Source organism: Heterodontus francisci, chromosome 1 (assembly GCF_036365525.1).
Source record: "Heterodontus francisci isolate sHetFra1 chromosome 1, sHetFra1.hap1, whole genome shotgun sequence".
NCBI classification, from domain to species: domain Eukaryota; kingdom Metazoa; phylum Chordata; class Chondrichthyes; order Heterodontiformes; family Heterodontidae; genus Heterodontus; species Heterodontus francisci.
Window position 1 is genome coordinate 251,429,494 of NC_090371.1, and position 26,723 is coordinate 251,456,216.

Genomic DNA, 26,723 nt, shown 5'->3' on the forward strand with positions numbered 1-26,723 from the left:
ACTTAAAATTTTAAGCAGTTTTGCTAGAGGGCCATAAAATTCCTGATCCAGAGAATGTTACAGGTTATGGAGCTGCAGGTAATGCATTTCAAGCAGTTACTTGGTTTATTGATCTTCTAGGAATCTGAACGACAGCTGGAATCCTTAAAGATGGCAGAGTGGTGGCTGGAAAAGCCTCATTATTTAATATTGGATGTTCAAAGCAAAGATCCAGCCATGATTCAGTGGTGCCCAAAAGTCTTCTATATGTTGGGAAGCAAAAAAAGCGAAAGGAAAACCAGCTGTGAGATCCATTGCACACCAAAGTTTAAATAGTGTGTCTGTAGTGGTGAGTTTCATATTTTCACAGAGACTTGTGGTTAACCTCATTCCCTGGAATGTAATATACCTAGTTTGGCTCTAAAGTGGTATAATCATTGCTTTCAAATGTGATTTGAAGCAATAACGAAAGGCTAATTTATCATGATGTTGTAGTTCCATGAATATGTCTTATCTTGGTTCACCAGCAGGAAATTGAATTTGTGGAATCAAGAAAATTGGGGAGAATGTACAGATATATATGGGGAGGTAGGGAGGGAGCAGGGATGCATGTTTGTGGCCGGGAAACCCAGAAATGTCGAGATTGTGGAAGTCCTGTCGAAGTTAGCGCCAGGGCCTCATTATTATTTTTGTTACTCTGTTTCCCGCCAGGCAGGCAGCCAGATTGAGAGGCTGGCCGGATGCCGGGTGGGAAAGCCAGCATTAGAAGGCCACAGCTGGCAATCACTCGGGGCAGTCCCCATCAATCAGAAGACATCGAGGCATGGTGGAGTAGGGAGGGAAGTACTCGGAGCACAGTTGCTGGGAAGGAGTTTAATTGCAGGGTGTCATCAGATCACAGAACAGAGGATCACTGCGTGGGGTTGTGGGGGGAATTATCAGATTGCGGGACGGAGCCCAATCATGTGGGGTTTCCCGCATCCCATGAAGTTTGGCCTTCGGCCATTAAGTTGAAATGACTCCCAAAGTCTGAGGAAGGAAGCCTTGTTAACATAGTATAATCACTGACCTGCCTCTTCAAAGTGGGTTGCTCAGACGACCCTAAACTCGCCACGGTTAAGCTGGAAGTAAACACACTGCAGTGGGTTGGGGTCAGGTTTTGAATACTTACTAATTTAATCGACCCCACTCCCACCCAAAATTATCCCCTAAGACTCCTATCATCTTTGCACAAGGTGGTATTGGACTATTTGTCATTTAACCAATGTCTTCTTTTGGTGGCTTTATTTTTTATGGGGGTAATTTTTAACACCCCAGGACAGGCAGGAGAGGGGTGGAGCAATTAAAATTTCAAAAATTGAAAACCTAACTGTAAAACCGCCTCCAAGCACCCACTTTCGGTTTTAATGGAGGCAAGTTGGGAAGTGGTGACAACCTACTCTACAGAGGCAGGTCCATTATTTAAGTATGATAATTAGCCTGCATACCACAAATTTTGCCACATTTTTAAATTTGAGTCTATGGGCTGAGGAAACCTGGTAACTGGAAGAAGGCAAGAATAGCCAGATCCAACAGATCAGTGTTTTTCCAGCAATGCTTGTGGGCCAGGAGGATTAGAATTGCTTCTTGCTCCTAACTGCCAAGCTAACCTGCTTCCATCCTCTGATTCAGTTTTCCTCGCTGACCCACAACTCTTGATTTTCTCCTCATGCCTACCCGCCCTGGCCTTCCCAATATTCCCTAATCCACTACAAGGCAGGGGGCAGCTGATCCAGTTTCCATCCAGTTTCCATCTATAAATGTGGCCGTAAGTCCACTGGTTGCCTAAAGAGGCTTACCATCTGAAGACGGGATGACAAGCTCACATTGCATGATTGTACATAGGGAGGAGGGGAGGGGGAAATGGACAGCTCGGGCTGAAGAATGACTACCTGACTTTTTTTGGTTGGGTGAAAAACAGTTCATCCAAAAAATGTCACAGAATGAAACTATCAGCAAGTATCCGTTAACATTAACGTAAACCATGGTGGAACAGCCTCACCACCACACTATGATGCATTAGTTTCAGGTAGAAAAATAAATCTTACTTCAGCACAAAATTGCAGCTTAAATCGTGGGCACAGGTAATATATTAACTATACACAGCAATTCATCAACATAACAAATGAAGACATTTATTTTTAGGTATTTATTGAACATTCCCCATTCTTCCCCTGCAATACCACCAAATGAAAGTTGCATTTGTGGTTTAGTAAAAATTGCTGTTTATTTATTTTCAGTCTTACGAATTAATTTCTAAAGCAGTGGTTTGGTCTCAGTCTTCTTTGGATCAAAAAAATCTTTTTATCCCTAAAACCGGCTGCAGTTATATTTAGGTTTATTAAGATTTAGGTCAGCATCTAGTTTACAATGAGTGCTTTATTAAATAAGTTTAAAACATACGTTGAATGGCACACTCTCATTTTTCTAACCTCGAAATTCCCTCACATGTCGAATGCAGGAGGGAGTGAAGAGACCCTGCTCTCAAAACTGAGAGAACTACCTTTAAAATGAATTCTAAATATTTTATTAATCATTGCCAGATCAGCAGCCTCCCCACAACCCCAAACTTAGTCTGATAAAATAATGCTGATGTGCAATGCTTATGATGTAAATAGCAGCCGTTTCAGTTTGACACTTTTCGCCATATCCAAAATTGCTCATGGCAGGATAGATGTTTGTTTTGTTCATGATGTAAATTCACTAAAAACCTTAGTAACTAATGGCTGCATGTCAGAGTGCATAGGTGTAAGTAAAAAAAAATGAATTCTATTTTAAAGGTTAGGCTTTTGGTGTGTGGAAAATTCTAAAATGTAGATTAGGCAGCACACTAAAAAGAAAAACAGACTGTGCAGTCCAAAACTCATCAGGCAGCAACTTTAATCCATTTTCAGTCTGTAGGTGCTGAGAATGTGACTGTTGCATTCAACCAGATTCATAGCCAATGTATTGAGCTTGCTTATTCCTTTTCTTTTCTTGTTTTAAAGTGTTATGGTTTGACACAGGCTGCTATAATTTAAATGCTGTGCCTAGCATAGGAAACAATTCTTTCTTCAGAAGTGACATCAAGACTCATAGCACATAAATGAACATAAAAAGCAAATTTTGGAAAATGATAGTGTAAACAAAGTGAGAACCTGGGAAAATACAACCATCCATCTATAAAAACAATTTTTTCTAAACTACCAGGAATACTTTCCAGTTAAAGCTTTGTATCAGGACCTCTAGAAAAATGCAACTGATTTAAACTGCTTGGCTTCAGGGGTGCATTTTTGTACAGTAATTACTGAACTTAATTTTTCAAGTCAATTTTTTTATATACAGTTTGATTAGAGCAAAACAAATTTCTCTGAATATTGTGTGCTGAAATTGGACATGTATTATCCTGGAAATCAATGTTGCCGTGCCCATTTTTTCTGGCCGACATTATGGCAGGCAGGAAACCCGTTCACATTTCCAGCTGCAAGTGCATTGGCAGCTATATTGGATCGGGCTTCTATGTTGGCATCAGAAGTGCATGCCAGAACTATGGAAAAACCCTGAGTAACTTATTTAAATTTAAAGCGCTTTTTCCAATTTTCGCAGCCCCAGCACCTCACCCGCACAGCAACAGGCACGAACAGGAAGGAAGGATCCTTGGCCAGTGCTATTTAAGGGGATCATTCAGAACTTGCAGGTTAGTTGCTGGTTTGTCATTTCAGGCTGTTGTTTAACTATGACTAGAAAATTCAGTTTGTCTGCTGAGAAGAAGATTTTGCAGGAATGTACTTATTTTGGTTGCCTTATAGGTTGACTGTAGTCATAACGGGCCTGGTAGGCATGCCTTCGGAGTTGGAGGAGGAAGGCAAGCAGCAAGAAAGACAACATGTAGCAGGAGGAGCTTCCACAAGAGAGTTAAAAGAGGTCACTGCACAGGAGATCATATCAACAGTAGGTATTCAGGGAACTCTTCTTCCATCTCCTGTCTTCAGGCTCTTCTGGGTTCTTGTCATAACTTTATGGAGGGATCAACAGAAACCCCAGAGAAATGGCATAAAAACTGTATTTAGCCTTTTATGCCATTTCTGAGGGGTTCCATCGGTCTCCCATCAGAGAATCACTGCAGAATTTCCAGTTTTTTTTCTCTTTCTCGAGTATATTAAAGCCCAACTTTTGTGGCCCAACTTATGTGGTCCAAAAGGCATACTTACAACTTGTTAAAAGATAATGATTCGTAGCAACAGCTTAGACATTTTCTCCAAAATTGAAGTTCCCCTTTTTCATAACTTCATGTATAGAAGGAAATGAAATATGTGGCCCATACCAGTGAAGGGAACTTTCGGGTATCTTCTACTTAATATGTAGAGAACATTTTCTACCTTATCAAATTTCATCCTAGGCTTTTCGAAGAAGAAGAAGAGAAGAAGAATTGCTGCTGGGCTGGTACTCTTGTAGTTTGGATCGGTTACCCATTATAGAACTGCCCGATTGTCTTTCTATTGATTTACATGGAATTTAATGAGGCAGGTTTTATAATGGGCAGACGGTCTGTTCTGTCGAATTAAAAGCTATTAGTTGAAGATGAAGGTTTGCCCTTTTTTAAAAATTCAACATTAAAGGATGTCATTTTTCAACAGAGATTTCAAAGGTGCAAGTTTTACTTATTGTTTATGCACATCTTCTTTACAAAAAATGATTCTCTGCATTCTGATCAAGAAAGCTCAATATTAAAAAAAAGCATAGAATTCACAGATTCCAGAATAATTTTGGTCAGCAGCAACCTACATGACTTCACCCACCAGCAAAATTGAGCTATTGCTTTTTCCAAGGAGTTGATGGCTGTTTTTAACTAATTATCATGTGGAATACTTTTCTGTAGATTGAATAATGAAATGAATTAGTGCTTGGAGCTAGATGTAGGAGCCGATTAACCGTGAATTAAGTAGTTATTTGGAGCCTGAAATCTCTCTTTAAATGTATGTGCCTTAACCATCCTGTGCGTGATAACATTACCGCACATTTACTGCAAATTATGTTATGCTACCAATGGAATTAATCCACCACTTATGGTAATTACCATTACTCTGTATTCACAGAAGTGTTATCAAACAAAATTTGACACCAAGCCACATAAGGAGATATTCGGGCAGATGACCAAAAGCTTGGCGGTCTGTCTCAGAGGAGGAAAGAGAGGAAAAAAGGCAGAGAGGTTTAAGGAGGGAATTCCAGAGTTTAGGGACTTGCTAGCTGAAGGCATGGCCGACAATAGTCGCGTGATTAAAGTTGGCAATGCTCAAGAGGCCAGAATTGGAGGACAACAGAAATCTGAAAGGGTTGTAGGGCTGGAGGAAATTACAGAGGTAGGGAGGTACCAAGTCATGGAGGGATTTGAAAACAAGGATGAGAATTTTTAAATTGAGTCCTTGTTTAACTGAGAGTCAATGCAGGTCAGTGGTAAAGGCAGATTAGGAAACTAGATTAAAACATAGTAGATAGGCAATGGTAAACATTTAAAGAAATAATTCATAATTCACAATGATTAAACATTCCTTTGAGGAATAAAGACCCCACAGGTAAGGTAGTCCAACCATGGCTAACAAGAGTAGTTAAAGATAACATTATATCAAAGCTGAAGGTCAAAAGAGTATAAACTTGAGGATTGGGAGGATCTTAAAATTTAGCAAAGGATGACCAAAAAATTGATAAAAATAAAATAGGATATGAGAGTAAACTGGCTAGCTATTTAAAACAGATTGTAAAAGCTTCTATAGGTATGTAGAAAGGAAGCGATTAGTGAGAGTAAACCGAGGAACCTTAGAGACAGGGGGCTGAATTTCACCTTAAGTGGACGGGAAATTGCCACCGACGTGAAAGTCGGTGGCGAACCCGATTCCGCCTAGTTCAGGGATCCGTCCCACATTTTATGGGTCCCCGGGCCTTAATTGTCCTGAGGCGGGACTTCCACCCACTTGAGGGAGGAAGACCCGCCTCAGTGAGCTGCCAGGAGCGGTGGCCACTGCTGGGACTGCAGCCCAACCAACGCCATGGATCTTGGAGACGAAATAAGTTGGGGTTGCCTCAACAGGGGGATCGGTCCTTCCCTGGTGAGGCTGGAGTGGTCGTTTGGGGGGAGGGGGGCGTTTTGGGTCCCGGAGGTGGGTTGAGAGGCAGTGGCGGCCCTCAATTGAGCACCTTGTGCCCGCCTGCCATGCCCCCCCCCACCCCCTCGAGGTGCGGAAAGGCCAGCAGCTATCGCTGGGCAACCTTTCATGTCCCCAGCACGCCCGCTTGCCACGGATAAAATACCCGTGGAGGCGGGCGAGGGCCCTTAAGTGGCCGTTAAGTGACCACTTAAGGGCCTTGATTGGCCTTGGCCAGGCGGGCCATTTCCCCACCGGGCCATTTCTACACACACCCCCCTGCTCTCATGACCACATCTCTGTCCTGGGCTTGCTGCAGTGTTCCAGTAAACATCAACACAAGCTAGAAGAACAGCACCTCATTTACCGATTAGGCATGCTACAGCCTGCCGGACTGAACATCGTCTTCAATAATTTCAGAGCATGACTGGCCCCCCTTTTATATTTTTTGTTTTATTTTTTATTTTTATTTTATTTTAGTTTGTTTCATCATTCAATTTTTTTTTACCATGTACCTGCCCACTGTTTTTTTCATGTTTGTGCTTTTGGCTAGGGCTGTTCATTATTCTGTCATTTAACACCCTCTCTGCACTAATGCTTTGTCTTTCATACACCATTAACACATGCTTTTCCTTTGCCCTGTGACCTTCTGGTCAGTTATTCCCTGTGACCCTCTGTTCTGTCAACACCTCTTTTGTTCTCTTTTGCCCCACCCCTGCTTTATTTGCTTAAAACCTATTACATTTCTAACCTTTGCCAATTCTGATGAAAGGTCACTGACATGAAGCGTTAACTTGGCTTCTCTCGCCACAGATGCTGCCAGACCTGTTGAATATTTCCAGCAGTTTTTGTTTTTATTTCAGATTTCCAGCATTTGCAGTATTTTGCTTTTATATAATTGAGATAGTGGATGTGTTGGTTTTGGTCTTCTCAAATTTCCTAGATTCTAGAATGGTCCTCAAGCACTTGCAGGTAGAAACCATAACCCTGCAATTCAGAAATGGAGAGAGAAAGAAAACAGGAAACCATAGGTCACTGAGCTTGACCTCAGTAGTAGGGAAAATGCTAGAATTAATTATTAGGAATGTGATCACAGGACATTTAGAAAATCATAATATGCTTGGGCAGAGTTAGAACAGCTTTATGAAAGGGAAATCATGTTTGGCAAATCTGTTAAGAATTTTTTATGCTGTAACTAACAGGATGGATAAGGCAGAACCGGTGGATTTCGTGTATTTGGATTTTCAAAAAGCATTTGATGAGGCGCCACACAAGTGTTCATTCAACAATTTTAGAGCTTTTGGTATTGGGGGTAATATATTAGGATGGATTGAGGATTGGCTAATGGCCAGAAAACAGAGAGGAATAAACAGGACATTTTCTGGTTGGCAGGCTGTTCCAAGTAGGGTACTACAAGAATCAGAGCTGGACCTCAGCTATTTACAATCTATATCCATGACTTTGGTGAGGTGTCCGAGTGCAAAGTATCCAAGAAGGTACAGAATTAGGTGGGAAAGTAAGCTGTGAGGAGAAAGCAAAGACACTTCAAAAGGATTAAGATAGATTAAGTGAGTGGGCAAGAACATGGCAGATTCAACTTGGGAAGTGTGATGTTATCCACTTGCGAAGGAAAAATAAATACAAAAACAGAATATTTTTTAAATAGTGAGAGACTGAGAATGTTATTATTCAGAGGGATCTGGGTATCCTTGAACATGAATCACAGAAAGTTGACATGAAGTAACAGCAAGCAATGTGTTAGCCTACAAAGGGATTGAAGTGCAAGAGTAAAGAAATCTTACTGCAATTGTTTAGGCCTTGGTGAGACCGCACCTGGAGTATTATATAAGGTTTTGATCTCCTTACCTAGGGAAGGATGTACTTGCTCTAGGTGGTCTGCAATGAGGATTCACCAGACCGATTCCTGGGATGGTTCACTAATGTCCTTTAGAGAAGGAAATCTGCTGTCCTTACCTGGTCTGGCCTACATGTGACTGCAGACCCACAGCAATGTGGTAAACTCTTACATGTCCTCTGAAATGGCCTAGCAAGCCACTCAGTTGTACCTAACTGCTACGAAGTCAATAAAAAGGAATGAAACCTGACGGACCACCGGGCACCTAGGCACCAGAAACGACAACGGCAAACCCAGCCCTGTCGACCCTGCAAAGTCCTCCTTACTAACATCTGGGGGCTTGTGCCAAAGTTGAGAGAGCTGTCCCACAGTCTAGTCAAGCAAAAGCCTGACATAGTCATACTCACAGAATCTTACAATGTCCCAGGCACTGCAATCACTATCCCTGGGTATGTCCTGTCCCACCGGCAGGACAGACCCAGCAGAGGTGGTGGGACAGTGGTCTACAGTTGGGAGGGAGTTGCCCTGGGAGTCCTCAACATCAGCTCCGGACCCCATGAAGTCTCATGGCATCAGATCAAACATGGGGAAGGTATCTTCCTACTTATTACCACCTACCGCCGTCCCTCAGCTGATGACTCAGTACTCCTCCATGTTGAACACCACTTGGAGGAAGCACTGAGGGTGGCAAAGGCACAAAATGTACTCTGGGTGGGGGACTTCAATGTCCATCACAAAGAGTGGTTCGGTAGCACCACTACTGACCGAGCTGGCCGAGTACTAAATGACATAGCTGCTAGACTAGGTCTGTGGCAGGTGGTGGGGGAACCAACACAAGGGAAAAACATACTTGACCTTGACCTCACCAATCTGCCTGCCGCAGATGCTTCTGTCCATGACTGTATTGGTAGGAGTGACCACCGCACAGTCCTTGTGGAGACAAAGTCCCGCCTTCACATTGAGGATACCCTCCATCGTGTTATGTGGCATTATCACCGTGCTAAATGGGATAGATTTCGAACAGATCTAGCAATGCAAAACTAGGCATCCATGAGGCGCTGTGGGCCATCAGCAGCAGCAGAATTGCACTCAACCACAATCTGTAACCTCATGGTCCGGCATATCCCCCACTCTATCATTACCATCAAGCCAGGAGACCAACCCTGGTTCAATGAAGAGTGCAGGAGGGCATGCCAGGAGCAACACCAGGCATACCTCAAAATGAGGTGTCAACCTGGTGAAGCTACAACCCAGGACTACTTGCATGCCAAACTGCATAAGCAGCATGCAATAGACAGAGCTAAACGATCCCATAACCAACGGATCAGATTTAAGCTCTGCAGTCCTGCCACATCCAGCCGTGAATGGTGGTGGACAATTAAACAACTAACAGGAGAAGGTGGCTCCACAAATATCCCCATCCTCAATGATGGAGGAGCCCAGCACATCAGTGCTAAAGATAAGGCAGAAGCATTTGCAACAATCTTCAGCCAGAAGTGCCGAGTTGATGATCCATCTCGGCCCCCTCCTGAAGTTGCCAGCATTACAGATGCCAGATTTCAGCCAATTCGATTCACTCCATGTGATATCAAGAAACGACTGAAGGCACTGGATACTGCAAAGGCTATGGGTCCTGACAATATTCCAGCAATAGTACTGAAGACCTGTGCTCCAGAACTTGCTGCACCCCTAGCCAAGCTATTCCAGTATAGCTACAACACTGGCACCAACCCGACAATGTGGAAAATTGCCCAGGTATGCCCTGTGCACAAAAAGCAGGCCAAGACCAACCTGACCAATTACCACCCTATCAGTCTACACTCAATCATCAGTTAAGTGTTGGAAGGTGTCATCAACAGTGCCATCAAGCAGCACTTGCTTAGCAATAACCTGCTCAGTGATGCTCAGTTTGGATTCTGCCAGGGCCACTCAGCTCCTGACCTCATTACAGCCTGGGGTCAAACATGGACAAAAGAGCTGAATGCAAGAGGTGAGGTGAGAGTGACTGCCCTTGACATCAAGGCAGTATTTGACCGAATATGGCATCAAGGAGCCCTAGCAAAACTGGAGTCAATGGGAATCAGGGAGAAAACTCTTTGCTGGTTGGAGTCAGACCTAGCGCAAAGGAAGATGGCTGTGGTTGTTGGAGGTCAATCATCTGAGATCCAGGACATCACTGTAGGAGTTCCTCAGGGTAGCGTCCTAGGCCCAATCATCTTCAGCTGCTTCATCAATGACCTTCCTTCTATCATAAGGTCAGAAGTGGGGATGTTCGCTGATGATTGCACAATATTCAGCACCATTCGCGACTCCTCAAATACTGAAGCAGTCCGTGTAGAAATGCAGCAAGACCTGGACAATATCCAGGCTTGGGCTGATAAGTGGCAAGTAACATTTGCGCCACACAAGTGCCAGGAAATTACCATCTCCAACAAGAGAGAATCTAACTATCTCCCCTTGACATTCAATAGCATTACCATCGCTGAATTTGCCACTATCAACATCCTAGGGGCTACCATTGACCAGAAACTGAACTGGAGTAGCCATATAAATGCCATGGCTACAAGAGCAGGTCAGAGGCTAGGAATCCTGCGGCGAGTAACTCACCTCCTGACTCCCCAAAGCCTCTCCACCATCTACAAGGCACAAGTCAGGAGTGTGATGGAATACTCTCCACTTGCCTGGATGGGTGCAGCTCCAACAACACTCAAGAAGCTCGACACCATCCAGAACAAAGCAGCCCGCTTGATTGGCACACCATGCACAAACATTCACTCCCTCCACCACCGACGCACAGTGGCAGCAGTGTGTACCATCTACAAGATGCACTGCAGCAACGCACCAAGGCTCCTTAGACAGCACCTTCCAAACCCACGACCTCTACCATCTCGAAGGACAAGAGCAGCAGATGCATGGGAACATCACCACCTGCAAGTTCCCGTCCAAGTCACTGACTTGGAATTATATCGCTGCTCCTTCACTGTCGCTGGGTCAAAATCCTGGAATTCCCTTCCTATCAGCACTATGGGTGTACCTACTCCACATGGACTGCAGCGGTTCAAGAAGGCAGCTTGCCACCACCTTCTCAAGGGCAATTCGGGATGGGCAATAAATGCTGGCATAGCCAGTGATGCCCACATCCCATGAATGAATAAAAAAAAAATGAGGGGATTGTTCTATGAGGAAAGATTAGGTGGACTAAGAATGAGAGGTGATCTCACTGAAAGAGAAAACTCTTAAAGGGCTGAACAGAGTGAATTCTGAGAAAATGTTTCCCCTGGCTAAGGGAGTCTACAGCGAGGGTTCACAGTTTCAGAATAAGGGGTCAGCCATTTAGTACTGAAATGGGAGCAAATTTCTTCACTTAAATGGTTGTTAACCTTTAGAATTCTCTACCTCAGACAGCTGTGGATGCTCAGTCATTGAGTATATTCAAGTCAAAGATCAATTATTAGATACTAAGGGAATCAAAGGATAGAGGATATTGTGGGAAGGTGTAACTGAGGTAGATCAGACATGAGCTCATTGAAAGGCGAAGCAGGCTCAAGGAACTGAATAGCCTACTCCTACTTCTATTTCTTATTTTCTTATAAGCATAGGGGTGATGTGTGAATGGAATTTGGGGCGCGTCAGGACACCAGAAGCAGGATTTTGGTTGAATTCAAGTATACGGAGGGTAGCATGTGGGAAGTCAGCCAGGAGAGCATTGGAATAGTAAAGTCTAGAAGTAATAGAGACATTGAAGAGGGTTTCAGTAGCAGATAAGCTAAGGCAGGGGTGGAGTCAGGTGATGTTATGGAGGTGAAAATAGGTGGTCTTAGTGATGGTGTGGATATGTGGGCGAAAGCTCATCTTGGAATAAAATATGAAAGCAAGATCGCAAACATCTGGCTCAGCCTCCGACGGTTGCCAGGGAGAGGAATGGAGTCGGTGGCTAGGGAACAGAGTTTGTGGCAGGTACTGAAGACAATGGCTTTGTTCTTCTCTATATTTAGTTGGAGGAAATTTCTGCTTGTACAGCACTGGATGTCGGATAAGTAGTCTGAGAATAAGAGATAATGAAGAGGTCGAGAGAGTTGATGGCAAGGTAGAGCTGGGTGTCATCAGCGTACATGTGGAAACTGACTCTGTGGCCTGAATTTTCGCTGTGGGTGTGGGAAACAGAAGTTGGGACCATTTCTGGGTCACGGGCCTGCCCCGAGTTTCACGGGAGCACCCCCTTTACTGGCATGGAGACAGGTTTGATTTCCAATTTGCAGTCACGGGGACATGAATGGAGGCAAGACGGCTCAAATGCAGGCCTGATTTAAACAGACCACGGGAATTATTACTGTGGCTATTTGAGTACTTCAGTTTGGAACAGCAGAGAAAATCTGTACTCAGGAGAGCCAGAGGCCTGGAATCCAGGGCAGGGCAGCCCCTCGATTCTCAGATGCAGATCTGGAGGTCCTCCTGGAGGCCGAGAGGGAGAGCAAGAAGCTCCTCTTCCAGGAGGAGGGCAAGAGGAGGCCACACACCCTGACAAAACAGCCATGGATGGACGTTGCTGACATAGTCATCAGAAAAAATGTGGTTTGAAGAAGTTCGATTCAGTGTCAGAAGAGGTTTAATGATCTGATATGCTCTGGCAAGACGTGTGCAACCCGCACCAACCCTCAGGACAGGCCTCTGGGTATTCACCCTGCAGCAGACACACCAGCTAAAGAGCCTCAGGGCGCATGTGCTCCTGAACATGGGAGGGGTGTGTGCCAAGGGCACTTACCCTCCCCTCAGATTGGCTCAGGATGCTGAGGATCTGCCAGCACTGATACATGCAGCTTCTAATGAATAGGACCTGCTGGCACTGGCCACAGAGGGCAGCAGCGCCTTATCTCACTCTCTTTTGTCCTTGCAGGAGAAACTGGCTCATAATACCTGGGAAAGGGCTCAGCCTGGTGGAGGGCCACCTACCTTCAAAGAATCACAGACATGGAGGATGAAAATAGCCAGGATCGCAGACCATGAGTAAGTCAGCCATGGTGAGATGGGCACTCATGGTGGAGATGGTAATTAGAGAGGGCAAAACACTCATTAAGGGAGAGCCTTGCATTCCACCTTGTCCCGAGAGCATACCGAGCACTGAATTTTGTTCTGCCCTTGAAGATGGCGGTGGGGGGTTGGGGGGGGGAGGTGGTGGTGCAGGTGGGATGGATGTGGGGTGGTAAACAAAATGGCAGGGGGCGTCATTCTCAACATTGCCCAGGCCCCCTGCCATTTTCCCCAGAGCGGGGAAGGCTGAGGACTCTGGGCAGTCCCCCTCTGAGGAGAGAATACAGACTCAGCCCTGCTTAACTGGGCACAAATGCAGGGCCTCAGCAATAACTGGAAAGGAAGCTCCATCTAGACCAGCATCAGCAGATGTGCTCCCACATGTCGGAGTTCCTGAGCAGTGTGGGGTCATGGACAGAGAATGAAGGAGTCCATCCAGCTCATGAGCACCACCAGGGCTAAGGACTATGAGCACATGAGCTCCTCCATTGAGAGAGTGGCCAACCTCGTGAAGAGCCATATCCACTTGGAATGCATGCAGGAACTGCGCACTAATGTATATAGGATATAGGATGCGTGCTAAACTATGTAATCTGGACTGGTCAGTGGCACTGCTGGTGCTGAGATATTTGGAGGGGATGACTGTTGTGCCTTAGCTGGTACTCCCCTCCAGCCGTCCTTTTTTTTTTATTTGTTCATGGGATATGGGTGTTGCTGGCTGGTCAGCATTTGTTGCCCATCCCTAATTGCCCTTGAACTGAATGGTTTGCTAGGCCATATCAGAGGGCATTTAAGAGTCAACTATGTTGCTATGGGTTGGAGTCACATGTAGGCCAGACCAGGTTAGGACAGCAGATTTCCTTCCCTAAAGCACATTAGTGAACTAGATGGGTTTTTGCAACAATTGACAATGGTTTCATGGTCACCATTAGACTAGCTTTTAATTCCAAATTTATTAATTGAGTTCAAATTTCACCACCTGCGTGGTGGGATTCAAACCCATGTCCCCAGAGCATTAGTCTGGGGGCTCTGGATTTCTAGTCCAGTGTCACTACCACTACTCCACTCACCTCCTGAGCACCAGCCAAAGACTGAGGATGCCACCGAAGAAGATAAGGTTACCACCCCTCGCGGCATTTCACCATCATCCGCCTTCTTGGCCAATCTGACAGAGGGACCATCTGTGCAGCAGGGCCCAGTGACGGAGGCTATTGCCTGCAATGATTAACGTGCAGCCGCCTCTGGAGATGCGCCCACGGGCACTTCTATGACGAGAATGGCTGCCATGTGCATCTCAGCCGCAAGCCGAGACAAGTGAGCAGGTTGACTCCACTTCCTCCAAGGACAAAAGGGGAGCACCACGCAGAATGGCTGAGCGTGGAGGCCATTGCACCCCACTGAGCACTGAGGGGTCACTGGGGAGTCTTCTTCCTGTAACTGCATTATTTTCCTAATGGCACTTGAGGATAGACACATGAACCTCCTTTTATTAATGGCAGCACAAGAAAAGAGGTATAAGGAGTGAAGGAGAGCAAGGGTTCTTCAACAGTGATGGTGAAACCTCTGGGCAGATGTGCATCCTTCATTGGTGGTAAGAGTTTACATGTTTCAGGCTGCATTTTCCATGGATGTATTAGCACAGATACCTCAGAATGAGTTCCATTCTGTGCCCTCTAACCTGGGTCAGAGGGTCTTAGTTGAAACGTGCCCGAGTCAGATGATCCCTGACATTCGTGGCAACCTGATAAGACCTTTGAGCCCTGCACCAGACCCGGCCACCTCCTTGTGCAGCCAGAGCAACTCAGTGTTCTACATCTTACCTCTCTTCCTCCTCCTCTTCCACATCCTGCTCTTCTTCCTTTGATGAACTGTGTCCTTCCATTCTCAAGGTCCACTCCTCTCTGGAGGGCCACATTACGGAGTGCATAACACACGAACACAATGACTGAGACCCTTGCAGTGTACTGCAGGGCTGCACCGGACTGGTGCAGGCAGCAGAACAGCATGTTCAGAAGCCCAATGGCCTGTTCAATGGTCATCCTGGACAGCGGATGGCTTTGGTTCTATTGCCTCTGTACCTGTGTCTGGGGCTCTCATAGAGGGGTGAGTAGCCATCTCTTGTGGCCTAGAATCTATCCACGGAATTTTGGGATAGAGTGAAGAACTGGACTGCCAGAAGATGAAGAAGTCATGACAGCTGCCAGGAAAGTGAGCTACACACACAGAGGAAGTTCTTGTTATGGTCACAGACCAGCTGTAAGTTGATGGAATAGAATGCCTTTCTGTAAATGAATCTCTGGTAGGTCACTGGGTGCCTTGATGGCCACATGGATGCAATCACCTGGGGGATTCGAGTGATGGAGGTGAAACCTACTGCCCTCTGTGCTCGCGAGGCCCCATCTGTCATGAATTGAATGTACCATCCAGCTCTGGCAAATAGGGCATCAGTGACTCGCGAGTTGTGTGCAACCATTTGTGAGATGCCTCCTGATCTGCAGCTGATCCTTGGGAAGAGCCAGAAGCAAGAAGTTCAAAGTCACAGTGACTTTGATGGCTATTGGCAGGGCATAGCAACCCATGCTGTGAGGTATGAGGTCTTCCACGGCAAGGGCACAGATGTCTGTGACCATCTGCCTGGAGAATCGCAGTCTCCTGCGGCACTGATTCTTATTCATCTCCAGGTAGCTCCATCATTGCCAGTAGATCCTATGCTGAGGGTATGGCCTATGTTGCCTTCCTGTCCCTCGTTCCTCACCTCTGCCTTCTTCCTGCCCAGGGTTCCACCCTTCCTGTGGAGGGTGCTGCTTTTCATCGCTACTGACCCCAAAATCTGAGTTATGCCCCCATTGCCAGCTGCAGCCTTCCTTGTGCTCAGAGGGCCCTCCAATTGCACTTGGCAGTCTTGCTCCCTCCTCTTATGCTCCCGCATGCCAGGATGGTGATGACCCCCTGTGCTACCCGAACACATACTGCCCACTCTCCCTGCCACCTGCACTAAGCCAATGGCACCTGTCTCACAATGAGTGAGTCCCTCTCTGTGCTGTTCACCCTTTTATGGGGCCTATCTCATACTCCGGGATGTCCATGCCTGGCTCTCCATAATATGTCCACCTCTTTTCAGCTGATTTGTCCTAGACAGCGTGTCCAGCTTGTGTGCCCCTGTGACATTTGTCTTAATAAGCTCTCAATAAAGTCTTTAACAATTTTAATTGCATTGATGGATCAGGTGGGATCACAGGGCCGTCCTCCCACCACCCTGGTAAAACTTGCCGATGCCGAGAATGACATCGAGAAACCAGCACACCAGCTAGCGCCAGTATTTTCAACCTCCACCCGCCTCCGTTCCCACCCCAGGCAGGTCCTGAAAGTTCAACCCTGTGTTTTCGGATGATGTTGCTGAGGGGCAGCATGCACATGAAAATAGGAGGAGGCCAAAGATAGATCCTTGGGGGAACACTAGAGGTAATGGTGTGGGAATAGGCAAAAACCCATTGCAGGTGATTTTCTGGCTACAAATCTGACCCGTAATGCAATACTGAACATAAAATAAAACAACAATTATTAAAGACACAGTTGAATAAAAGAAACTTACTTATATTTTCTGCATTTTTAGGACGTTGTTAAAGTTATTCCTGTTACATCAATATTTGTTTGAAATGATCCCAAATTCTTACAGCTAAAATAAATTGAAAGTGAGTTTATCAGACCATTGGTTTCATTATCTTTCACCGTCATGCAATACCGATGCACTTTTCCATGGTCTAATCCAGGGTTTTCCAAATTATATCCCTTAATCCTGCTCCAAGAAGTCCAACAGTTCTTTTCTATTTTTGGTTGTATTCCTTCTTCACTGCTTTGTCCAGTTTGAATTTTATTGGCCTGGAGGTTTGGTAAGTGCTATTGTCCCATTGGTGGATAAATCTCACATCGAAACACCAAGCTCTGTTAGTATCAACAACTGGAGACACCTACAAACTAGTGAGAGTATGAGCGTGAAGTTTTTTCTGGCTCCGAGGCTCTGTTGGAAGCACTTAAGCAACCCAAGGAGAAAAGAAGCTCAGATGCTTCAAGTGTGAAAAAATTTGAAAACTATTGAATTACATTCTAAAATTCAGTTGGCTTAATAAAACGCTAAAAATTTTGCATAATTTTGCATTTTCTCTTTGCCTCATTATTTATTTAATTAATTGGTCTGAGGGAAATACTTCTTTATTAATATTGAGGAAATAGCAGTGAGTTAAACCATACATGTACCTGAATGCTCTTGAGAGAAAAGGAGTCAACTGCACCTTGCAAACTGACCAAGATTCACCTAACCGTGACCTTTGAAGAGATGGCAGGAGATCAAAATTGGGTGGATAGGTGTGGTTGGAAAAGACTTCAAGAAATTTGAAATTCTGCATTTGAATACAGCAACATTACAGTTGGAGTGTATAAGGTACCAAATTTCCTAAACTAGAACCTGATAACATCAATTTATATTTGATTGACACGGAATGGGAATAGAAAAGGGAAGAATGATCCTTGTGCACCATGTAGGTGGGAGTTTATTTGAATTCGTGATATGCTAACTGTTATGGTTAAGTGAGGATGTGCCAAAGGGCTTCCCTCTTTTCCCTCTCCTTGTTTGACTGCAACAGGTTTAATTCTTTCTTACAGTGGATGTACTGGCCAATTCAGTAGGTGTTTGATTACATACTTGCTATGATCATAACAAGAACCAATCAAAGAGTTTTTCTTGAGCTAACAAAGGAAGAGGTTCACTTTATTCTACCTAAACCGAACTAATAAAATAATAAATGTGCGAACTTTCACTCTCACACACACACTAGAGGTTTACACACACACAAATAGGTTACAGAGGGGAAAGGTAGATTGGTTGAGTTAGAGTCCATAAAAAAGTATACAGTCTGTGGAGTTTGGTGATTCAGCTGGTTTCTAGCTGAATTCAATGGTCCTGAGGCTTTTAATTTGAAGGGGTAGATGACTGCTTTGGTGAGTCTCTTGGAGATAGCAATGCAGATGATTTCTGATTGTAGCCGGAGTATGCAAAGGTGGTCAGTCAACAAGCAGGATTTGAAAGCTTTCAAGGTGGAATGGAGAGAGAGAGAGAGAGAAAGAGAGAGGGGCAGGACCCCCACTTAGGGTCTGCTCATGTCGGAATCCAGTTGTTTCTCCTTTGCTGCAGAGAAAAACACCAGCCTAAAATCACAGATGGGGAGGGGCTTGTCATATGGCAGTCACTCAGTCAAACATAGCAGTTAGCAATATTTCTCTCTTGGTAAAAGAACAAGAACAAGCAGTACCTTTAAACTTCCTGGGTCTTGGTTCTTGCTGGCAGCTTGCTTTTTAAAAATGTCTTTAAAAAAATATAAATTCAGATTTCCAATCAGTAGATTAAAGGAAATTATCATCAACAAAACACATTGGCGTAACACTGACATTGACTAAGCTTGCACAACATATGGACAGGTCAAATACAAAGAAAGAAAATCCTAAGTATTTTCAGTTCTTAGAAGTAATTTCTTACTAAGTGCCTAATGGTGCATTACATGGGAATGAATTGTTACAGATGCCCTATTGGTACAGATTTGTGAGGAACTGAAGTTATAAAGCAACTTTCCCATTGATATTTGAAGCAATGAAGTCGATTCCCATAACCAGTGTAAATCAGGCTGACTAATGTCAGCTAGAGACCCAATCGGTTTTATGATCAGGCTCATTTTAAATATAACAGGCAAGTGCAGGAGAGTTATGTGACGATGCATCCTCTGAGTGCTCCTTATCCTCAGAGGTTGTCAACAGTCTCTCAGAGTCTGCAGTCACCTTTGAATGGCGACATGCAAGATACAATTAAAACAACGGGCTGGACTTTCTTCTCCCGCCGCCGGGTGAGAAAAATGGCGGCCGGCATGTGTGGGCCATGCACCATCATGCTGCCAGCAATCGTTCTCGCGGCAGCCCAGGATAATGAGCCGGTCAAGCCGCAGTCCCAATCACGTAGAGGAGGCGGGCTCTCCGACGCCAGCAATGGCATCAGCTGCCAGTGCGCAGGTGCTGGCCCCATTTGTAAAGGACAGCCAGCCCTGTCAGCTCATTTACATTTTTAAAGCAGTACCCCCTCCACCTCCATAATGTACTGCTGATAAATCTATTGCCCCTACCCCCAATATCAATTAAATTCAACATTTGCCCTCTCCTCCCAAAAAACCCTAACCTTCAACACATGACCTGCCCCATCTCCCAAACCAATCAAAATGCAGTGGTCTCCCCTTCCCAACACAAGTAATTTGCATTAGACCCTGTTCCCCCACACCCACTGCACTAAAATTCTTAAGCTCCCCCCTTTCCCACCACGGGAGTGCCTGCTTTCCCTGGATGGAAAAGTGACGGCGTGTAAGTGCCGGCCACTGCTCGGAAGATTGCAGCCTAAAGGTAAGATCACTGTTGTTTTTATTTAATTTTTTTGTATTCATTCATGGGATATGGGTGTCACTGGCTAGGCCAGCATTTGTTTACCCATCCCTATTTGCCCTTGAGAAGATGGTGGTGAGCTGCCTTCTTGAACCACTGCAGTCCTTGGGGTGCGGGAACACCAACAGTATTCATGTTCCGAAGAAGGGTCACTGACCCGAAACGTTAACTCTGCTTCTCTTTCCACAGATGCTGCCAGACCTGCTGAGTGATTCCAGCATTTCTTGTTTTTGTTTCAGATTTCCAGCATCCGCAGTATTTTGCTTTTATTATAACAGTATTCATGTATTCATTTCATTAATTTAAATATGTTAATCTGGGTCCCGTCTCCCACCCGCGGCGGGGCCGCCACAGAGCCTCGCTGCTGCTGGGAAGATCAGGCCCAACACTCCCGCCGTCGGGTTCCGTGGCGGGCTGCTGCCGAAACAATGTGCATCACTGTAGCGTGGGCTATCACCCAGGTCCCAGGCCACCAACAGAACTTTGCAAAGTTAGCTGTATCATCTGCAGTAGCCAGCGGAAAATTCTTGACAGTTTTCTCGGCAGCACGTCACCAGAAGCTCATGAGGCTATTATGGGGATGCAGTTGGGAGTTTGGGCTAGTATACTCCTGTTCCTCTTTGTGAATAGCTTGGATCCTGCCAACTCCACATACAACACTTGAGAGGTTGGTAATGGATACTGCTCATTATCCACTGCCTGGTTGATTGTGACTTTATAGTCCCCCCAAAATCTTATAGTTTTGTCTGATTTGAGCACTACTACAATTGGGGTTGCCCAATCACTGTGGTCAGTTTTCACTAGCACACCATTGCTTTCTGTTTGGGAAAAGGGGGATCTGTGTATACACCTTTAAGAGGTGCCAGCAGTGTAAGAGCTGTGACGTAACACTCCATTTGACTTCTAAAGTTCAGGCAGTCTTCAGTAAGTACCTGTATAGTGAAGATCTGTGTGTACATGCAGAACCATCCTTAAATAAAGAATCCATATTACTGCATTACTGATCCCTTCTTGAGTCATCAGTGCTTTGTGTATTGTAGCAGCTAACACAGAGGTTAAGAGAACACACAACAGGAGCTAAAGAAGCTCTTACACTGCTGGCATGATAACATAGCCACACCTCTTAAAGGTGTATACACAGATCCCCCTTTTCCCAAACAGAAGCCTATTCCCCCTCAAATAGGTAAAGGTTAACTATACAATTTAACAACAGTATAAACATAAATGGTGCATAACAGTAATAGAAACATGTGAGTACATCAGTCACGTTAATGTAAGGGTGGTTTGATTAAACAACCTGATTTAGAAACAGGATAACAGTTCTTGGAATCCAGAGAAGTTGTGTGTGAACTGTGCTCTATGGAAGTGGACTGCATAGTCTCTGCCCGGGGCATTGGCTTCGATCTCGTCTGATTTGCAATAGAGTCTACCATGGTCTGGGATCATGGAGTGTTCAGATATAACCACTATTTCAATGCAATATAGCACCAATAGAAGTAGTAACCTAGTATAAATGTGGTTCTGGTCAAAACCTGGAGACTTGTGCAGTACTCCATGTACCAGTTACAGGATTCTGTATGTCCTGCTGTCCTACCGCTGTCCTAATTCTGAGAGCTCACTCCCAGCATGACTATCATACATCTCTTTTATCATTCCCCGTTGCTCCAGAAGAGCATCCCTAACTTCAGGGTAGATTATTTTCACAGGGTTGTGCTTTGTTTTGGGTGCCTCTGGACTGGACACAGTCTGAGCTGGAGATGCTGCAGAGTGGGCAGTAACAGGCTGTACTTCTTCCTCAGTCTCTTCTTTAGGTATCTTGGAGCCACAAAATAGGCAAAAGTTGAAAACAGCTTCTATCTCTGGCCACATCATGGGCAAAATTTAAAGATCATTCAGACACTGCGGCCTTCCTTGCATTTGCTTGCTTCAGGGCCTTTCTGAGTCAGTGTCTGAGGCCTGGAGGGAGGCAGTGCTCTATGCAGCCAATGCCATGCATCGTTATCAAGCTCAAATCCTTGCACGCCTGTAGTCCAGCGATAGAAGGTCCAGCCATTTGGACGATGTAAAAAATTAGAGATTTCCAATCCGAATCATTGTATTTGCATTTAATCTTGATAGATTGTAAACATGGGATTGGGGACACATTGTATGCAGTTAGTTGGGTGTTCGTCAGCGTCACCATAGCTTGCTGTTTAACCGGATATGTGCCTTTTAAGATGCATAGAGGTAAAATATTTGCACTGGGACCCATGTCCACATTTGCGCTCAAGTGGCCTCCTTTATTGGACATAGAATATGAATAGATGCAAACGCCTCCAGTGAAGTGATTGAATCAATGTGTTTGGTGACATTGACAACATGAAACGACAGTTCCTCTCGCCAACTTGAACTTGGACTCTCACCATCATCATCATTAGTGTTAATGTCATCCACAACCACATGGATGTATAGGTTGTGATGTGAAGTACGACTACTACGTTTGCCAGGTCGTGAAGCCTTCTTATGGTCTGTCTGACTGTGGTAAGGACTCTTGCCAGCAGCAGTTGTCTTGGCTTTCTGACACTGATATTTCCAGTGACCCCTGATGCCACATGCTTTGCAGATGTTGTTAAATGCTGGGCAAACCATAGTGTCATGCAGACCCCCACCTGCCAAGAATGAGGCATATTAATTTTGTCATATGAACATTGATTTTAAACTGTTGCTAGAGTGAAGAAATGACTTGTTTGAAGATCACCAGACACTGGGCTGGAAGGATATTTGCATACGAAGAGACGCTGCTTGTGGAAACAAAGGACTATTCCCCCTGGTGGATTTTGATCACCAGACATTGAAGGTGCAAGGAAGCGCATTTCAGGGACTGCTAAGATAATACAATCCACAAACAATGCAGGAGAGACTGTTCCAAATAAGGAGCTAGCCACATGACTAACCTATTGGGCAACCTGGGTTTTTTTGAATTGTGCCACTCAGAAAGGAACAGAAGGCAGTTTTGCAACTGAAGCTAGAACAAGGAAGCCTCTCTCCTGGCTGTCTCTCTCTCTCGCTTTCTCCCAAGCCACTGGACTCACAGAAGGCACGTAAACCTCAGGAGAGAAAAGACTCCTACAACAAAATAAGTTGAAGCGTGAACTGGGCCCCAACGAACAGCAAGACTTACCAGCAACCGAAGACTCCACATTGAACTCAAAGGACAGTAAATAAGTAACAGACATTACATCAAACTTTTCCCCTTTATTCTTTCTACTGTTTCTGTCTCTAACTGTGTGTGTGTTTATCGCGTATGCATGCTAGTGTGGTTGTATCGCACATTCGTAGTTGTTAACCAGATTAGAGTTTAAGATTAATAAACGTCTACCTTTTTTGTTTAAATCTAAGGAAACCTGTCTGATTTCTTTGCCTAACAATTGGAGCATTGAACAAGGATTCACTGAGAGGGAGCTTAAAACACGGTGTTTCTAAATTAAACCCTGTTACAGTTAAACCAGGCAAAGGCTGAAAGGAAACCCTTAGACCCCTTTCTCACCTGGTCGTAACAGTAGGCATATATGACAGCCTGCACCTTTTACATGGTTTCTTGTACTTAGAATCCTTACTCAATGCATCAATTACATTCTCAGCGCACAAGGATTGCACACTCTGCTAAGCTGCAATGATAGACTTAGATTTTCGACCATCTTTGAGCAAGACGTCCACTGTATACCCCTTGGGCTTCTCCAAAAGATCCATCTGGAATGCCTCTGTTGCTGTGGATGCAATTATGAGCTTGATGATGTGGTCTACCAGCTCAATCTCAGTGAAATCACACTCGCAACCCTTTGCTCAACATCGACTGACAAACTGGTCAATGGACTCAGTCAGCTGCTGTCGAAAGTAGATGAATTTAAGTCGATGGACCTGAAAATTGAGTTTGACATAAAGTTGATCCTCTAATATGGACCAGATTTCCACCGGATCCTTCTGCTCTTCTTGGGTAGGACCAGAAGTGTTAAGGCAATGTAAACCTTCATTGCCAATGGCAATGCATATTTTCACTGCCTGCTTCTGTGGATCTGCGATTGCTAAGTCAACAAAACACAGCTCGATTCTTTACTTGAAGAGCTGAAATTCTGATAGCAGGTCAGATACTTTCCACTTGATGATGGGGAACTATGCTGTCATTTTTGTAATGACTCACTGTTATTGCTCTTAAAAAAAACCTCTTGCTGTTCAGACAAACAGAAATACCTGCCTACAGTTCCACTTCTGAACAAGCTTAGAGAGTGTGTCACTGTCTCCTGCTATATAGGCAGACAGAAATATTGCTGCAGTAACTGCTGCAGTTCCACTTGTGAAAACGCTTGGAGAGTGTGGCACTGTCTCCTGCTATATAGGCAGACAGAAATACTGCTGCAGTAACTAGCTGCAGTTCCACTTGGAGGATGAGGTGCTGTTGCCTGATGCATATGCTTTTGTTAGGCCCCTTCCTACGAAAGGGACTCTGCAATGGCAGTCACAGATTTATTCTTAACCTTTGACTGGGTCAGATTGGGTTATGGACGGTGCGATATTGGACCAACCTGCAGTGAATTTGGACAGCGTGATTCTGCACCAACCTGCTTCTTCTTTTGACCACCAGTTTGTAAATTTTAAAATAAGGTACTCAGTGTGCTTATTTAAAGAGACTTTGCCTTTTTCTGTGTGTGGCTTCTGCTCTTTCTAGAGATGGCCTGTCTGGGCCCAGACTTATTCTGTGGCTCTTCCTGACTTTGGGCTGGTTCCTCTCTATGACCTTGCACTGAAATAGAGCACCACAATCCTGATCTTCTGTTCCACTTTTCAACTTTAAATTTTTTTAATTCTGCAACCGGTCTGGTCTTCAAGTGCATACCACTGCCATCATATAGTGTGTTCTCTTAACCGCTGTGTTAGCTGCTACTATATGCAAAGCACTGACCACTCAACACAGGATTAATAACACAATAATGTGGATTCTTTATTTAAGGATAGTTCTACATGCACACACAGGTATTCTCTGTACAGATACTTACCTAAGATTGCCCCCACACCAGAAATCACAAATTATGTTACATCTCGGCTCTTACACTGCCGGCATGATCACATAGCCACACTTCTTAAAGGTATACACACAGCAGCTTGTCTTCAGCCTGGGTTTTGAGAGCATAGGGAACCGGCCAAGCCTTGTAATGTACTGGTTTTGCATCAGACCTGATTCGCATGTGTACATTCACACCAATTATACCCTCATAGCTATCCTTGAAAATGTTCCTGTAACTATTGTAATAAGAGTTTTGTTTTTAAAAAAACTAGGAGGTCTGTGTGCCTTTAAGACTGTAAACAGTGACTGAATGTTGACATTTGGTGTTTGGAGTGCAGGCTGCAAGGCAATTTGTATACAAGCAACAGGAGGATTTTTTGACAGTCTCATGACTTCTGTGGAAAGACTTTAGTTTCAGTTCTGCAGAGGGAAACAGAACAGCTCGCAATGGCTGCAGCTGTGATTTACTGATAGACCAAAGGAAAAGGCCTAATTTCACTGAAAATAAGCCCTGCATTTCAAGAGAAAACATGCTACATTTAAGGTGAGATTTTGATCTGCCTGAAGAGAGAGGTAAAGACCCAGAGAAAAGAGGAATTGCTACACTCTGTGGAGAAACACTGTTTTGGAGAAAGGAAGCCTGTGTTTTGAGTGTGGCAGGTTGCTGTTGCCTCCAGTCAAGAATCCCTGCCTGGAGAGTGAGTTCTGTAGTTGCTGTGTTCAGCAGAGAAGGCTGCTTTGCGAAGTGTAATCCCTGTTGACTATTGTGTTTTTGGAAGTTCCTGAACTCTCAAGAAAATTTTGACTGTTAGACTGCTACTTTAAAACATAAATGGACCTGTTTTTACAACCTGCTGCTGCAATACCTGTGTGATGCCCACTGCAGATGAATTGCCTTGAATGCCTACCCATCATAGACTGTTTATCAAATTTGCCTGGAGAGACTTCGGGTGGCACCTGACTATTTGACACTGGGACACCTCACTGATCCAGAAACAACACACCAAGAGTTACAACCCAGTTATTTTATTGTCCCTCAGAAACGGTTAGAAAATCAATGAACCATTTTCCCTGGTTCCTGTTGGTAATTGAATATATGTGTATGCATGAGGGTTAGGAAGATTAAGGAATTATAAAATCTTTTCATACATATAGATTCATCTCATTATCATTTAAAACTTGGTTTATTAACAAATAGTTAATTTTGTTGTCGTTTAGAGAAACCTGATTTGGCGTGCTTTATTCTGGGGATAAATAAAGTGATTAATTTGACTATTTTTCCAGTAAGCTGGAAACTTTACTAATATGCTGTGACTTGTAGAGTAGTGGGACTGAAATAACAGTGCATTACGCCCACCTTGGTCATAACATATTAATTGCTGGCTCTTGTAGGATTCAAATCCAATGCTAATTATGTTAATTGTAAGGGAATACTAATTTGAAAGAGAAAAAATAAAAGAAACCAGATTTCTTTAATAAGGATAAAGGCTATATTATCAGAATGGCATGAGCAGTTGCAGCAGAGTTTCTGGGATAGGAGAATGTGTCCCTCAGTGACTTGAAAACTTTAACCAAGGTTAAATTGATAGAATTGGCAGAAAAATTGTGGTTAGAGATAAAATCAGATACTAAAAAAGCAAAGATATTTGATGTAATAGTCCAACATTTAAAATTGGAAGACGAGAAGACGAGAAACAAGAAGATAGTAAGTCAGAGAGTGATGCAGTTGAATTCACTAGATTTCAGTTAGAAATAAAAAAAAAACTTGAGCAGGAAAAAGAAATAGAATTAAGAAAACTAGGCAACGAAAAAGAAAAAGGAATAGAATTGGAAAGACTTAGACTTGAATTTCAGAGAGAAAGTGAAAAAGAAGCAAGAGAATTTGAATTAAAAAAGATGGAACTAAAACAAAGTGGTGATCTTGATTCCAGGGTAATGTCTGGTCAGGAAGAATCTGAATCCAGCCCTGCACCCAGCAAAAAGCTGTCTAAATTTATACAAGCTCTCCGTAAGTTTGAGGAAAGGGACGTAGAGACATTTTTAATTTCTTTTGAAAAAATAGCCAAACAAATGAAATATCCAAAGGAAAGCTGGACACTGCTTATGTAAAGCGGGTTAATGGGCAGAGCTCATGAAGTTTATGCCATGCTTCCTGAAGAGGCTTCTACAGATTATGAAGTAGCAAAAAAGG